Below are 14,580 nucleotides of genomic sequence, written 5' to 3' on the forward strand. Positions count from 1 at the left end.
AAATCTAAAAAAAAAAAAAAAAAAAAAAAAAGGCAGGAAGGCTCAGAGAGGTCACGGGTCATAGTCAAGGACAAGTGCTTGAGTATGCCTGTGATGTCCTGAGCAGCCTGGCCTCAGGCCTGGCCTCTCCCTAGCTCTGCAAGGAGCTGTGTGCACACATTCACCACACACATGCACACACACGCACACTTGCACACACACACACACATGGGCACACACACATACACATACACACGGGCGCACACACACGCACACTTGCACACACCTGTGCACGCACACACACACACACACACACCTGTGCACACACATGGGCACACATCTGTGCACACACATGCACACTTGCACACACCTGTGCACACACATATTGTGCTACCCTTGGCTCTTAGGATAGCAGCCACTGGTGTCTTTTTGTTTTTTTTATTAGCATATATTAAATATATATGCTATGTTTAGCCATGACTTTTTTTTTTTTCTTTGCGAGACAGGGTTTCTCTGTGTAGCCCTGGCTGTCCTGGAACTCACTCTGTAGACCAGGCTGGCCTCGAACTCAGAAATCCGCCTGTCTCTGTCTCCCAAGTGCTGGGATTAAAGGCGTGTGCCACCACACCCAGCTAGCTATGACATTTTATATGCGTATGTGATGTCTTATTATATTTATACCCTCCCCTTTTGCTGATTCCCAATGATCTTCTCCTGGTCTTTGTTATTCTTTCGGTGAGCTAATGAGTTCTTTTAGGCTTGCTTACAGGAGCGCCGGGCAGGGGTCATTTACAGGAGCATGGACACGTTATCAGTGGCTCCACTGTGAAAGAGCATCTTTCCTTTCCCCAAGCATGGATTACCCGTAGGTCCTCGGGGGAGCGGAGGAGCCTCCCTACCCTCTTCCCATAGTGCCTTTAGGCAGAGGACCTGGGTACTAGGCCAGTGTTACTGTTGTTCTTTCTGTCTGGGTTTGAATTTGTCATCATTCGCAACAGGAAATCTTGTTTACGGTCAGGGAAATTGGGCCCCTCTTATCCCAGCTTGGATGTCATCTAGGTATGTCTCAAAAATTGGAATGGGTTCTCCACCAAGGGGTCGCACCTGTGGGGAGGGCAGGTGTCACAGTTTGGGTACAGCATGAGGGAGGAGAGGACAGAACCGTCCCCGCTTCGTAAAGGGGAAATGACTTACCTCAGGCAGGTCAACAGTGGAGTGAGCAGGGGACCGGTCACTCACTGACTTGTGTGGTGACCGTTTTCTGTCTGGGGCGCCAAGACAGACAGGAGGAATGGTTGTCCTGGCTGACAGCTTGGTTCTAACAGAGGTCACCCGCTTAACTGCTGGGCCTCTGACTCACGGAGTTTCGAGGGGGTTGTGGGACTCACAGTTGTCCCATCTGTCCTAGGGACATTTACCACAACTATCCTAGACAGCTTAGCCGTGCTCCATACATGGCAGAGCAGGAGGTTCAGGGGCTCTAGATGTATTCCAGCCTGGCCCAACCCCCGGTGAGCTGTCTCTTCCACACTTCATTCCAGAGAGCATGCTGTTGGACACACCTGTGGCTCAGGTGACATGGTGACAGCCCGCCTGGCCAGTCGCCCGGCTGCTCCCTTCAGAATTCGGCTTCTTTTAGAAGACTGTCTCTATGGTTCAACATCCAACACACAAACACGCTTGTGGAATGTTCCCTGTGTGTACATTGGGGACTTCCTGTGTGATATTTCTGGGCATTTTGGACAGGCGCTGCTATTACCATCTGTCCTCGTTCTGCTGGGTTGGATTCCCTGAGCCCCAGACTGTCTCCTGCAGTAAAATCCAAATTGGGGATGGGGTGGGTCCGGTGGGTCCCACCCTGCTCTACCCCCTGTTGGTGTCCTAGACTGGCCAGCTGGGAGGGCAGGCTGGCTGAGCCAACCCAGGCAGGAGTCTTGGATCTCTGCCTCTGAAGCCAGTGCACAGACTCCCCCAGTCAGGGTCCTCGAGGGCTGGCGTGTGCTTGGCTTGAGGCTCCAGCTCAGGGTCGGTGGGCTTCTTGCCGCTGGTCACATGACCTTGCCTATGTTCTACTTCCTCCTCCCCTGCATCCTACTTCCCTTGCATGCGAGCCTTGTCAGCCAGGCTGAGCCCACAGGTCCCTGACACATTTTGTTCCAGGAAAGCCTGTTTTCCGTTTTCTCCTGTGTGGCTTCCCAGTCTGACTTGGCAGCCACCGTGTGCTTCCTCCCTGTCCAGGAAGAGGCATATTTCCCACTGTGAGAGTTGGAGATCTTCCCTTCTAGTGGGACAGGGACAGGCTGGAGCTGTCTGTCCCTCCTTTGTGGGAGGCACTGACACCCCACCAGGGCCTCCTGGTGAGTTTGCAGGTCACCGTGAGCAACTGAGTCGCAGCGCTTGTGGGCAGGAGGCTGGGAAGAGTTCGCGAGCCTCTGTGCGTGGGATGGCTCTTTTTCAGAAGGTGCCAACTGTCTGTGGTGACACCAGCTGTCAGGGGGCCCCCCCGGCATTTCCTGGAGCTCTGAGCTCAGCAGATGGCTTCCTAAAATTGAGAGACTGAGGAGCCCCGGGGTCAGATGGTGTCAGTTCCTCTAGGGAAGCAAGAGTGTCCTTGAGGGTTGATGAGGGAATGCTGTGGGCCGCTGGCCTGCTGCCGCCTCTGCCTCCACCTGGCTGTCCAAGATGGCTGTTTCAAGTTCTGACGCCAAGGGTGTGTGTGGGGTCCTGAGGTCCCCGAGTTCTCTCGAATTCAGCACTTCAGCACGTATGGAGGAGACTTGATGATGGGTCCATCTTGAACCCATTTGAGTTGGTTTTTTTTTTTGTTTGTTTGTTTGTTTTTGTTTTTAGTTTTTTTGTCTTTTTGTTTTTTTCCCCCCATAGTAAAAGCACATTGTCATGTATGTCAGTACTTGATAACTGCTGGCCAACCGTGGGTGACGCTGCTGCACCTCTTGATTGATTGATTGTACATCAGGCCAAGGTTAGCTGTTGGCTGAGCTCTTCCCCGGGCATGCTTGTGCCCTTGTGGGGACAGCACTTATAGAGGGCAAACCTGGAACTACCTGGTGTGCGTGTGTGTACATGCACTCGTGTGCTCGAGTGTGTGTGTGTGTGTGTGTTCAAGCCAGCTGTCTGTTTCCTCCTTATTTGACTGCTGTGGCACGTATAGGAGCCTTCCATCTGCCTGTGGACTGATCTGCAGGTCTGTGCCTGGGGAAACCTTGCTTATCAGTGCTCAGGTGGGAGCAGCTGCAGTCTGAGTGGAGGCCAGGAGGAAAATGCTTGGACAAGTTGACCTGGTGTACCACAGATGAGGCTACGTGTGTGGAAGGGTTATTTCTCCCTTCCTGAGCAGCTGCCTGGAAGCCAGCGTTGTAGCCCTGTCTGCAGTCCCTCGGGCACTCTCCTCCCTCTTTCCTGGCCTAACTTCTCAGGGTCTTCGGAGCTTAGGCAGCTCCTGGTCAAAGTCGGGGGCTCTCAGGCCAGGCTGCAGTGGGGAGGAGTGGGGAGCACCGAAGCCCCTGGCTCCTAGGCCCCGCCCCCGCTGGGGAGTGAGCTGGAGGCTGCTGGGCTCAGCTGATGTTCTCCAAGGAGGACTTGGAATGAACCCCAGGCATAAGCGGGTGAGGTCAGTGGTGTGCTCAGCAAGAAGGCCCCAGTTAGTGACGACCTGTCACAGCTCCCAGGCTCCCTGGCCGACGTCCCTGGCTCCGGCTCCTTCCCTGTGCTGTTCCAGGGGACATGACCATCAGGGATGCAGATTTATGTACCGTGTGCCTCTGTGCTAGAGTGGGAGGCCCACATCATTTTACCACCAGCCACCATGCTAATGTTCCCCAGGGCTTCCCAGCCGTCACTCACAGTGAGCTCTGTGAGGGACTGAGTTAGTGAGCGGAAGCTCCTAACAGTCTGGTAAATTTTACCCAGGCTGGTGAGCAGTGGATTCCGAGTCATCTGCGTTTCTATAGGGGAGGCTGTTATCTCTGCTGGGGCACAGTGCCCGGGGGCAGGGTTACCAGAGGGCGCACGGAGAGCCACGTGATACCAGAGCAACCCAATCTGCGACACATACAGCGTGGCTTTATGTGTGGACAGTGGGGGCCTTGTGGTGCTGCATGAAACTGTGCACTGAAGGCCCCAAGTGTGTACAAAGGACTCTCGGCAGCCTCTGTCTGTCTGTCTGTCTGTCTGTCTGTCTGTCTGTCTGTGTCTGTCTGTTTTACTGCAGTCTCATTGCCTCCAGAACCCAGCCTTGCTAGTTTGATTCGAGGCAGTGCTTTCGACTTCTAGCTTCTGTGTTAACTTAGTCCCCAGGGGGCTTCTGGGTTTTCCTCGGTATGGACATCCAGGTAACAGGAAGATGGAGGAGGGAGAGGTTCCGACTGCATTTGCTATTGTTTGTAGAGAGACACACCGGGGCTGGAAAAGGGGGTGGGGGTCCCAGTTCTGCTAAAGAGGAAAGTTGTGGTCAAGGCCAAAGCAGGGAGTGAGGGCCCCTTCGGTTTTACTTTCTGAGAGGCTCAAAGATGGGAGTGTCAACTCCAGGGGCTCTGCCCGTATACCTGGCAAAGACAGCATTGGTGGCAGTGTTTGTCCTCTATATCTGTGGCCTTATACTTGGGTTCAGAGCCAGATAACACAGCTCAGTGCTGTCGGTCTTGCGTTGCCTGGGGTCCTAAGTCCCGCACTGGGGGAAAAGAGGAAAAGATGGCTTAGTGGTTAAGAGTACATACTGCTCTTGCAGAGGACCCTAATTTAGTTCTCAGGACCCTCCCTTGACAGCTTCCAACCACCCGCAACTGCAGCCCCAAGGGGATCTGACGCCCGAGATGGACCCTGCAGGCACACACGCACACTGTGACCAAGCCTGGTTACCTAACTTACCTGCCACCCACATGGTGAGAAGAGAGACGCAACTCCAGTTGTCTTCTGACTTATATGTGTGCATGTGTCCGTGCATGCATACACACAGATATAAAAGGGAGTAAATAATTTGAAAAAGATGTATTTTATGTGTGTGACTCTTTTGTGTACACATATGTATGTGCACCATGCGTGCCTGGTGCCCAAGGGATCCAGAAGAGGGACTCAGGTCCCTTCGGATTTGAAGCTCCACATGGGTGCTGGGAACTGAACCTGGGTCCTCTGCAAAAACAGGGCACACTCTTAATTGCTGAGCCATGTCTACAACCCTTAAAAAAATGTAAAACAAAACAGTATATACGTCTACTGGGCATGGTGGTTCATGCCTGTAATCCTAGCTATTCAGGACGCCCGAGTCTGTATTGAAAGTTGACAGCAGCCTGAGGATACAAAGCCAAATCAAACCATCGCGTACACAGGGAGGTGCGCACGGGCTATACCCATGCACCATACCATTCCGTGTGGGGCTGAGCACGGAGGACTATACTGCGACTCTGCCCTGTCTCCATCACACACATTAACCCCAGCCCTTCCGTGAGAGGCCAGAAAGGGTGGAAGGAAGTTCCTACACAGAGTACCGAGTCTGGGGAGGGGGGAGGGGGAAGTGTGGACCCACACAGAAGAGGTGGGTACCCAGAGGAACGTGGACGGAGCCCAGCTGAGCTTCAAAATAAAAAGTGTGTGTGTGTGTGTGTGGTTCAGGAAGTTCAAACCATTTTGTCTACTGGAAGTAGGCTTAGCAGGACCCAGGGAGGCCACGGAGACTGAGAAGGGACCGAGCCTGGTTTCTGATGCTAGATGGTATTGTTGGCTGCAGATGATAAGGAGAAAGTGTGACTGTGACAGGGAGAGGCCCAACGGGGACAGTTACACATGGGAATGGAGGAGGAGGGTAGCCAGAACAGAAGCCGCTTGGCCAGTGGTGAAGCCTTTCTCAGTTGTTTCGGGCTGCGTTCGTTCGCCAGTCAGCATCTGACTAGAAAAGAAAGAGCCGAGAACTGGTGTCTCTGTGTCCATAGGCGCGGTGGAGAGATCACAGCTCATCCCAGAAACAGGCAAACTTTTGAACTTCTTGTTCAGGTCTCTGTGGGGCCAGAGATGAGTCAGAGCGGAGCCCCTCCTAAGCTCTGTTGGTGATTAGCAGGGGGAGCCACCCCGCCCGCCTGTAGACTCATGTGCTTGGAAGAGCCCAGATTGCAGGAAGGGCCTGGAGCCGAGCTGGAACAGACCAGGGACATTTCCAGAACAGGAATTCCCTGGGCGCCAGTCAGCAGCGCACACCTTTGATCCGGGCACTCGGGAGGCAGAGGCTGGCGGATCTGAGTTGAGGCCAGCCTGGTCTGCAGAGGGAGAGCAAGCACCAGGGCTACACAGAGAAACCATGGCGGGACGGGATGGGGAGAGTTTAGATGGAGCCTGTGGGTGCGTTGAAGAGGTCTCTGAGATCAGACCCAGGAAGTGTGTCCAGGGCGTGCTGGGGCGGTGGGAGAGGGGCTCTCCAGATGAGTTCTTAAGGTTGCTGCTCTTCACCTGGGGGTGTGGCTGGATCCGGCTGCGGCTGCGGGGCACTGGTTGGAGGCCAAGACAGCTGTGGTCTGGGGTGTGGTGTGTGTGTGTGTGTGTGTGTGTGTGTGTGTGTGTTTGTGGTGTGAGTACCTACCTGCTTCACAGGGGCCCTGGTAAAGTTGGAGCTCAGAGTGACCTCACAGAAGCCCTGCAGCCTATATTCTCTTGGCTGCAAGGCGTTGGGGGGGGGGACTTGCCTGCACACTCCAGGTTGTGAGCCTCTAGTAGGCAGGGCTCAGCTGAGAACCGGAAATCAGCCTCTGGCACGGGGGAGCTGGGAAGAGACAGCTGTACCCGGCGCGGCCCTGTCTGCTGCAGGCTGGAAACCTCCAGACCTTTCCCGCTAGTTTCCTGTTTGTCACCTAGCCCACACTTCCTTCAGGGCAGCTCCTGGTTGAGCAAGGCTTGAGTCAGCCGGGGAAGCTGGGTGGGTGAGTGAGTCTTCACAGCCTGCAGGCATGGCTGTTAAATAGTCAGATGGCACCATGGGACGGGGCTCTCCTGCCCCTTGGGGAGAGCAGCTCCCGGACAGTTCAGATAACAGCAGTGCCTTGGAGTGAGGCAAAGGGCTCAGTTGCTGTATAAACCTCATCTAATCCTGTTTTCCTCCTGAGAGCCTGCTCAGAAATGGGGGGGGCTCAAGACTATGTCTATTTTACCTGCTAGGACCCTGGCCAGGCAGACCGACGAGGGACAGCCCAGTTCCTCCTGTACGCTGGCTGCCCGGTCCCTTCCCATCTCTCTCTCCCAGCAGGACAGAGTAAGGTGGTCCATCTCTTAAGAGATTAATTCTCCAAGAGGGGACAGTTGATGAGGGTACAGAGCCCAGTTTGTGAGGGAAACTCCCTCTAGAAGGTTGAATTCCTCCAGAGTGTTGAGGCCTTAGATCCCTAGGCTGGGTAGGGACAGAGATCTGGCTTCACGGTGTATTGGCCGGCCACAGCTGCCTTCCCCAAGGATAGGACAGTTACCAGGATAAATATACCCGGCTCTCCATTCCTGGGGAGTTACTCACTGAGTCAAAGTACCCCACTGTGGGTTAGGTTACCTCTGCTCTAACTGCTCTTGGGCTCTGGCGGCGTGAAGGGACAGGGACTGGGCAGGAGCCATGGGAGGGGGAGGGGCGGGTCTCCCTCTTCCTCCTTCCTCCTTCCGAATGGAGAACTCTCACCCCAGGGATGGATGGTGAACCATCCCCAGCTCCTCCCTTGGTCAGGCTGAGCCCACCCACTGCATCCATCCCCCTGTCTGAGCAGCTGTAAGGGCCTTTAGGTTACTACCTGGGCTGCTCAGCTGACCAGCGGGCGCGGGGACTGAGCCCTCTTTTGGGCACAACAGGGTAGACCAGCTGTTTAAGCATCCTCTGGATCCGGACGGCAGGTACTTATGAGCTTATTTATCAGCTCTCCGCTTCACCATGGAGCTGTGGACAGTGGGCCCTGGCATGGTGAGAGCCCAGGCAGGACAGCCCACAGCCGAGAAGGGATGAGAAAAGTGGCTCAGAGCTTGCTGTCCTAGCAGTGGGTTCAGAAATAGAGATCTGATGGTGAGGTGCATCCGTCAGGGTTTACCAGAGGGACAGAACACATCCAGTGGGTATATGAACACTCACATATTCAATATACATGATATATAAGTATACTTATCTATTTATACTTATTAGAGTGACTAACAGCTGTAGTCCTGCTAGTCCACCAATGGCTGACCACCGTCGGAAGGGCTAAGAATCCAGAAGTTGTCTAGTCCACAAGGTTGGCCCTCCCAGCTGGTCTTATGTATACACACACCAGTGTGGTGGTCCCTGCAAACCCAAGGCAGGCAGAGGATGTTCTATAGCTTAAGGGCCTAGGGGAGGATCTAGAGCGGTCTAGGTCATGGGAGAGGCCACCAAATTACAAAGTGCATGTGACATCTTGTTGACTAAGAAACCGTGTTCAAGATAAAGGTCTGGGGAGGAAGAGTCTGGGATAGGCGTAATGGTCAGGGCACTGGGGTATGGGCTGGCCCCACAGGTCACCAGGGTATTAACCACATCCACTCCCAGCCTTCTGGGTGGAAGACAGGTCCGCGTCCCTTCCCTTGAAGAGACAACCCTGTGTGCTTATCAGTCCTGGTTTCCCTGGTTCTTGTCTGTGAGCACAAGGACCTTGTGTCCTCTACACACTAGAAACCAGAATCCCCAAGAAGTAGGCTCTAAGGAATGGATTTGCCAGGAGAGAGAGAGAGAGAGAGAGAGAGAGAGAGAGAGAGAGAGAGAGAGAGAACGAACTTCCTTCTTCCGTGTCCTTTATATAGGCTGTGAGCAGATGGTGTGGTCCAGGTTAAGTGTTGATCTTCCTAACCCAGGAGATCAGAATGAGGGACTGGAGAGGTGGCTCAGGGGCTAAGAGCACTTCCAGAGCCCACTTGTCCTAAATTTAGAAACAAACAAACAAACAAACAAGAATCCAGATTAAAACTGGGTTTCCCCACTTCTGTCATTTAATTGAGGGAAAATTCCTCACGGATGTTCCCCTGCCTGGGTTTTAGCTAATTCCAGTCACGGTGACAACCAGGAACAGTTATCACAGGTCTCCCTCCAAGGCCTTGTGTTGGGCAGAACGATGCCCTGACTGTCGTTCCAGCACTGGGTATGACATTTCTTTGTCCTTAGAGTTGAGGGTCCTCTAGTGCTGAGCTCCTGCCTGTTTAGTACCTCCCACGTGCTGACTGTGAGCCCGGTGCCCAGTAGGCACTTGGTGCCTGTTTTCTTGTTTGATCTGAATCCTAAGCTTAAACTGATGACATTCCCGAAGAATGGGGCAGGCAAGACAGCTGAGGCACAGGCCCCTGTTCAGGCAGTTCAGCCAGCCAGCAGACAGGGTGTCCCCCAAGTGCGGGCTGTAACAGCCAGCCACCTGAGGAATGGCTGGGGCCCCAGCTCTGGTAGCAGAACCTGAACCACCTTGGGAGGACCTGGAGCTCACCGCTCTTGGCACCTGGCCAGCGCTAGGACTCTGCCTTTTGACAGATTGTATCACATGCCTAGGATGTGGCTGGGGACAGCCAGGACAAAGGGGCACCGCTTGGGAAAGAGCTCTGCGTGGGGGTGGGGGTGGGGGTGGGAAGGCTTCACCGATTCTCCCCTTGACTGTCCTTTCAGTGGGGGTTGGGATGGGTGGAAGGGAGGAGGTGCTTGGGATCCAGCTTGCCAGACAGGAGAGTTCCGGGGTGCTTACTACCAAGTCTTGACAACCCAAGTTCAGTCCCTGGGCGCCATATGGTGCAGGGAGGGAACAGGCTCCCTGAACGTTGTCTCTGGCCTCGGCATTCAGCTGCTCTTCCTCCTCCAATAATGGGACAGTCCTCTGCAGAAGAGGTAGTAGAAGTCACTGAATGTGTCCCTCTGGGTCTGTGGAGCTTGAACTTCATGCCACCCTTAGATGGCACCTCCAGATGTCCCAATTTGCATGCCCAGTGTCTTGGCACTCAGGCTGATTTCTATGCCAGCTCTGTGCCTCCGGCTCTAGCTTCTCTCGAGACTGAAACTTCCCACTGTGCCTGGGGACTCCCTAGTCTTTCCCCAGCTCAGCAAGAAAATTCTGCGGTTGCATGAGGTTACCCCTGGTGGCAGGAAGGTGATGGACTAATGGCTCCCTCTGGTGGTGAGCAGCGGACGGCCTGCATGCTTACTCAACAGGGCACAGCGCTGTGAGTTTTGTGCCCCTGGCCAGGTGGCACTTGGCACCCTGCTCTTCTTTGCCTATCCATACCCAGGGCTGCACAGTCCTGCCCCTCCCCCACCATGGTGATCTCTGCTTTCCCCCTCCAGTGGATTCAAGCTTCTGGCTCGGGCTTTAGTTGAAATGGTGTCAAGCTAGGACCCAACAATTGAGTGGGGTGATGCTGATGCGCTCTGAGGTGCCCCAGCTCTGGGCCCTTTAGTCTGTGAGAAGCAGGACAGAGGTGGTGATGGATCTGTGTCTGACCTCTGTCCTAAAGGACGGGGCCGTTGAGGTGTGAGGTGAAGGAGTTCCCAACACCTCTTGTACATTTAGAGCTAGTGAAAGGTGGTCGCCGTGCTGACGCCAGGGGAATCCCGGCAGGTAGGGAGGCTGTTCCGTGAAGCCTCATCCTGGTTGTGTTTACTGAGGCCAGGGGAGTATTTGCTGGGCTTTGGGGACTTTAGCCTTTAACAGCAGCCAACGGGAGACGCTAGGCGTCTACAGCACAGGACCCAGAGCCTCAGAGTCTGTGTTTCGGCGGCCTCCTGTATTGCCGTAGCAACTAGTGAGGTGCCCTGGGGCACGGGGACTCCAAGTCTATTCAAGCCACCAGGCAAGGACTAAGTAAGGTACAGAGAGAGGAGGGAGCCTTGTCAGCGGCTGTGCTTGGGTAAAGTTCCGCTCTCTCAGGTAGGCAAACGTTTAGAGGAAATTGGGAAATTATTTTTTTGGTTTTTGTTTGGTTTTGTTTTCTGACGCAATGTTTCTGTGTGTAGCCCTGCCCTCCTGGAACTTTGTAGACCAGGCTGGTCTTGACCTCAGATCCGCCCGCCTCTGCCTCCTGAGTGCTGGGATTAAAGGCGTGGCCACCACGCCCGGCTTTGGATGCTCCTTTCTTAATCTGGGGCTCTGGCCCAGACTGTTTTCATAGCCGCATCCTGTTCTACGAAGGAGGGTCTTTTCTCTAGATGGCACAGAGTAATTAGGTCTGATGTCTGGCAACTGATGCATTTTGGCTACTGATCCGCGGGCCAGCCCTTGTAAATCTCATTGATACTGCAGGGTAAGAGTTATTCACAGGGAGTGCTGGAGAGACAGCTCAGTGGGTAACAGCATTGCTAGGCGAGCCCAGCACCCCTAGCTCCCATGTAAACCCGGACATCTGCAGTCCCAGCACAGAAACTGACATACGCAGGGAAGCCCCTGTCACAGACAGGAGGCGGGGGGGGGGGGGCTCCTGAATGTAGTCCTCTGATCTCCACTCATGCACAAGTGCACACAAATAATCAATAAAGGTAAGTATGAAGATCGTTTTTATGTGTATGGGTGTTTTGCCTGCTTGTATGTAAGTGGGTTAAATGTATGTGGTGCCCACAGAGTCTGAGAGGATGTTGGATTCCCCCTGGCATGAGAGTTACAGGTGGTTGTGAGCCGCCTCTTGGCTGCTGGGAACTGAACCCAGGTCCTCTTCGAGAACAACCAAGTGGTTTTACAGTGGAGGTGTCTCTCCAACATGGACACCTGACTGATTAGACTAGGCCTTACCGACAAGAGGTCAGTCGTCCTGGAGATGAGCTGGGCCTGAGTTTAGGGCCCGGTGCTTCCATCTGGTACCCACATGGCAGACAGCTCTTCTGTAAGTTCTGAATGAGCACTTTTTTCTTGTATTTAAGATTGACTTTTTTTTTTTTTTAAAGATTTATTTATTTCATATATGTGACCACACTGTCTCTGTCTTCAGATACACCAGAAGAGGGCATCAGATCTCATTATAGATGGTTGTGAGTCACTGTGTGGTTGCTGGGAATTGAACTCGGGACCTCTGGAAGAGCAGTCAGTGCTCTTAACCGCTGAGCCATCTCTCCAGCCCCTTAAGATTGACTTTTTTTGGTTTTGGTTTTTTTTTTCCCTTTTTCCCAAGACAGGGTTTCTCTGTGTAGCCCTGGCTGTCCTGGAACTCACTCTGTAGACCAGGCTGGCCTAGAACTCAGAAATCCGCCTGCCTCTGCCTCCCAAGTGTTGGGATTAAAGGCATGCGCCACCATTCCTGGTTTAAGATTGACTTTTAAGTATGTCTATGCCTCTGTGTTTGTGTGTGTGGGTGCAGGTGCCTGCAGAAGCCAGATGCCTTAGAAACTCCTATAGCAGGGTATACACTGCCTGCTGTGGGCGCTGGAAACCAGATGTGGGCTTCCGCGTGAACTGTGTGCCGCTAAGCCCCAGACTGTCTCTTAAGCTTCCTCTTTTTCTTTTAATTATCTAATTCTTTTGATGTACGTGTGTTTATGTGTGTGTCCGTGCGTGTGTGTGTGTGTATGTGTGTGTGTATGCATGTGTTGGTCAGAGGACAACTTGCAGGAGTTATCTTTCCTTCTACCATGTGGGTTCCAGGGATCAAACTCAAGCCATCAGATTTAGTAGCAAGCATGCTAAGCCATCTTGCTGGCCCCAAACCGTTCTTCATAAATTGAAAGGATGGATGGATGGATGGAAGGAAGGAAGGAAGAAAGGAAGAAAACAAGCAATCTGGGGTGAGAACTCAGTGGCTAAAGTGTATGATGTGAGACCTTGAGGCCCAGAGCTCTTCAGCTTCCATGGACAGACTTGTGTGCCGATGCACGTCTATACCTTCTGTGCCATGGGGAACAGGTGGATCCCAGGGACTTTGTGGCCAGCCAGTTTTTTTTTAAAACCCCTTCTCTCAAAAAAAAAAAAAAAAAAAAAAACAAGATGTGGAGGTTAGCCTGGTCTACATAGAGAGCTCTAGGACAGCCAGGGTTACATAGAGTGACTGTATATATCTCTCAAAAACAATGGAAGCTGAGCTGCTGAGATGGCACAGTGGGGACTGTAAGCCTGGGGACAAGGCTTTGTAAGGTTTAACTCAGAACCCTACAAAAGTGGAAGGTGAGGACCAACTCCACCAAGTTGTCTTAGGATCCGGGCAGTGCTGGTGCATTCCCTTAGTCCCAGCACCCGGGAGGCAGAGGCAGGTGGATCTCTCTGGGTTCAAGGCCAGCCTGGTCTACAGAATGAGTTCCAAGACAGCCAGGGCTACACAGAGAAACCCTTTCTCAAAACAAACAGAACAACAAAACAAACAAAACCAAAAACTCTCAGACACTTATAATATAAAGAAACAAACCAAAAAACAAAACAAAACCATAAAACTGTAATCTACAGAAACAAAATGGAACACGACAGAGAACATACCCAACCCCGACTTTCAGCCTCCACACAGGCTCATTTCGGTGAGCACAGCGCGTGTGTGCATGTACACATGCGTACATACCACACGCACGTGAACACACACAAGAAAGAAAACAAATGGCAAAAGCTCGTGGGAGCCAAGTGTGGTGACTGAGGCAGGAGAATTGAGAGTTTGGGGCCACCCGGCTCGCATCACCAGACCTTGTGTCAACCCCAGACGCTAGGCTGTGCTCTGGTGGTAGTGGTGAAGTTGATGCATGAAGCTCTGGACTCTATCTGTAGCACCATAAAAATCGAATAGGAAAAAAAAAAAAAAATCAAACCAGAATCCAGCCCATGCACCAGTAAAGCCGGCTGGCTGTGAGATCCCAGCCTGGGTGCAGGGCCCAGGGAGGGAGGCGATGGATGTGTGGGCTGTGTGGGCAGCGGAATCCCTGATTCACTGTCTAGCAGGGATGGTGTTTGCCTCCCTCAGAGTGTTTGGAGCCCGAGGAACTGTGTCGACCTGGGCAGTGGGGACCTCAGCTTTAGCAGGTTCCAATGGTGAAGCTCTTGGCCCTGGGAACGGTTCATGATCGGGGACTGCTCTTGCCTTCTCTGGAGCACTGCAGTCGCCTCAGTCCAAGATGGAGAAAGAGGGGTTCCGCCTCCTGGGGGGTTGGGCCCGGAGGAAATGGCCAGCAGGTGTGGCCCCAGAGACGCCTCCGGGATTGGCCCTGGACATTAGTTCCTTCTATGCCTTACCTAGACACATATAGACTCCCCCGTAGTAGTTCCGGTTTGTTGGAGGCAGGAAGTCAGAACTCCTCCAGGGGACCTGGAAGGGGAGGGGCCGCAGGAGTTTCTCCAGCAGTAGGAGGCTGGGACCCAGGGTCTGGGCCCTGGAACAGCTCCTCTTCCCACTGTACAGCGGGAGCCAGGGGTAGGTGTGCCCGCCTCAGTGATATTGGTAAGCAGGGCTGCGGGGGGGGGGGGGAGGAAGCATGGCCTTGGGCTCGGGAAGTCCTTGCTTCCCGCTCTGATCAGGATTGGGGCTGGGGGCAGGGCTGCAGCAAAGGTCAGACTGACAGCCAGGCACCATCTTGTCGCCTTGTGATCACCGCAGCCTCCCATAGGCTTGGGGTCTGGAACTTGGGGGAGTCTGAGGAGTCATGTGACCCTGTCCTTATCTGCCCTGTTACCTGGGGCACGGACC

General features: G+C 53.5%; 1 protein-coding gene across 4 annotated transcripts in view; it reads left to right on the plus strand.

Moving 5' to 3' along the window:
* Pxn (paxillin) overlaps positions 1 to 14,580 on the plus strand; it is a 49,104-nt gene that overhangs the window by 22,031 nt on the left and 12,493 nt on the right. The window lies entirely within an intron of this gene.

This window comes from Mus pahari, chromosome 23, assembly GCF_900095145.1.
Source record: "Mus pahari chromosome 23, PAHARI_EIJ_v1.1, whole genome shotgun sequence".
Lineage (NCBI taxonomy): Eukaryota > Metazoa > Chordata > Mammalia > Rodentia > Muridae > Mus > Mus pahari.